Here is a 2,500-nt window from a genome sequence, read left to right as displayed (position 1 = left end):
GTTAGACTCTTTCCAAACTATAATTCTTGACTAAATGTATAATTAAGTTAAATATTATGAAGTTCCAATAACAATATACAAAACTATACCATTCAAAAGCTTGATGTAAATAATATAAATGTAACAAATACATGTAACTGTAACAAATGTAACAAAAAATGGTGTTCTTTTAATTTACCCCCTAAAAAACCTGAAAAATGTCCTCTGCTATTTTCAACATTAATAATAATGATAACAATAAAAGTTTTTTTTGTTGTTGTTGTTTTTTAGAAATTCAGATTGTTAAAAGGATTTCTTGAGGATTGTGTGACTGGAGTAATAATGCAAAAATAAAATTAGTTTGAAAGTCAGCTTTGATTGTTCCTAATAAACTGTTTAACTGCTCCCCCATATTAAATTATGTTGTGGGATAATTAAATATATTCTAAATAAACTACAAACTTAAAATGATATACATTTATTTTGTTCTCACGTTCTTTCTTGTAACACCTCCCTCTCAGTGACAACAGCTGACTGAGCGGCTCTTTATGCAGCTCATTATGCAGGGCTTTGTCTTCTCAGGTGTAAATCATAATGACATTCATGATAGTTGACGCCTACTCTCATATGACCTTTACCAACAAAAAGTGTCTTAGAAAATGTAAATCAATGTATTGTTTTCTGTAAGTGAGTAAACAAGATGATTTTCACATGAATTGCAAAGAAAAATTCTAGGCTACAAGCTCCAGTTCTCAAAAATTCCAGGCACCATTGTTCTTTATGTTTGCCTTGTTCAAGTGTTTTAACACTGTTCGTTTTTCACTAACCACAAGGGAGATCCCTTGATCCCCGAGAGCAGGAAGGAACACCGTTCCAGTACAGAGTCAGCAGAAGAGATGGACCGTAGTGATAGCAAGGTGAGGCCAAAGAAAGACCTTCACCCGAACAGGGACTTGAACCCTGGACCCTCAGATTAAAAGTCTGATGCTCTACCGACTGAGCTATCCGGGCTCTTGTGGAGCAAAGAAGAGACGCAGGTGTCACGGGATGAAAGCTAGAAGCAGTTAGGACAAAGGACCATAGAAGGCACAATTACCATCACAGAAAGCTAAAGCAATACTGCAAAACCCTCCCGTAGTCGGCAGGGTTCGAACCTGCGCGGGGAGACCCCAATGGATTTCAAGTCCAACTCCTTAACCTCTCGGCCACGACTACGTCTAGCGGCAGGCTGCCTGCCCAGTTGTCTGGTGTCACCCTGCACAGGCCAGGCATCAAAAACAAAATAGAGAAGAAAGATGAGGTGGTAAAAAAATGGCAACCTTCCCGTACACTCTACGCCAGAGTATTGCCGTGACCCGAATTCGAACCGGGGTTGCTGCGGCCACAACGCAGAGTACTAACCACTATACGATCACGGCGTGCCACTGGCTCACCCGAGTTAACCCCTGGAGCCCGAATAGAAGAAGCACCAGCGGTGTGTTGGTCCATCGAAGAGGGACTGGACATGTCGCAAATCAGTGGGAGGACCTTGAAAAATTCATGGACGCTTTTCCTCACGGCCTTCAGCAAACAGCGTAGTCGGCAGGATTCGAACCTGCGCGGGGAGACCCCAATGGATATCTAGTCCATCGCCTTAACCACTCGGCCACGACTACAAGAACAGACCAACTCCTGCTCAGTTTGTGTGCAACACTGCTGCCTGACCTTCTTGCAAACATCCCAGCTCAGTCAGCAAGCGGACTGTAACCCAGTAAAGGGTTTCCTTTTTTTGGATACAGACATAATAACAACAAAACTTTGTGCACTTCTAAAGATAACAAACAAGATGTGCTGTCTGCAGCCTTTGTCTGCGCTGATCTTCATTTACAAACACGTCATTAAAATGAACTGTAACTCTGTGAATACTCAACGAAGAGACATGAGAGAGATATCTATAGAAAGCTTGACATGTCTACTTTTAAACTAAACGAGTGCTGCCTAAAACAAATGTTCTGTGATAAAGTAATCCATATGAAAACAAGGCGATGTCCTTTTTTCACGTCTCCCTTCATTATATCTAATGTGACCACGCCCCACGCTGAACGCTCTATTCAGATTCAAACTGAAGCGCAGCTTGAATACGCCCACACAGAAGAAAAAGCAGCCAGACTGTTGTTCAAGTGCTTTTATTTTACTGTTTGCTTCGCGATGAGAGGAATAACACATAATTCACCCCAAAAAGATGTGGCGTGGTTGAGGATTTGAGAAATGGATTTCCTCAGAAAAAAAAGAATGAAGCACTTTATTCAGCAGAGATCATAAACATGAGTAAGTCTCTTTATATTTATTTATATACTTGTACTAGCTTTCACATAACGTCTAAACATTTTACTAGTTAGACTCTTTCCAAACTATAATTCTTGACTAAATGTATAATTAAGTTAAATATTATGAAGTTCCAATAACAATATATACAAAACTATACCATTCAAAAGCTTGATGTAAATAATATAAATGTAACAAATACATGTAACTGTAACAA

This window comes from Carassius gibelio, chromosome A20, assembly GCF_023724105.1.
Source record: "Carassius gibelio isolate Cgi1373 ecotype wild population from Czech Republic chromosome A20, carGib1.2-hapl.c, whole genome shotgun sequence".
NCBI classification, from domain to species: domain Eukaryota; kingdom Metazoa; phylum Chordata; class Actinopteri; order Cypriniformes; family Cyprinidae; genus Carassius; species Carassius gibelio.
The sequence above is the reverse complement of the archived record's forward strand: the minus strand, read 5'-3'. Positions refer to the sequence as shown.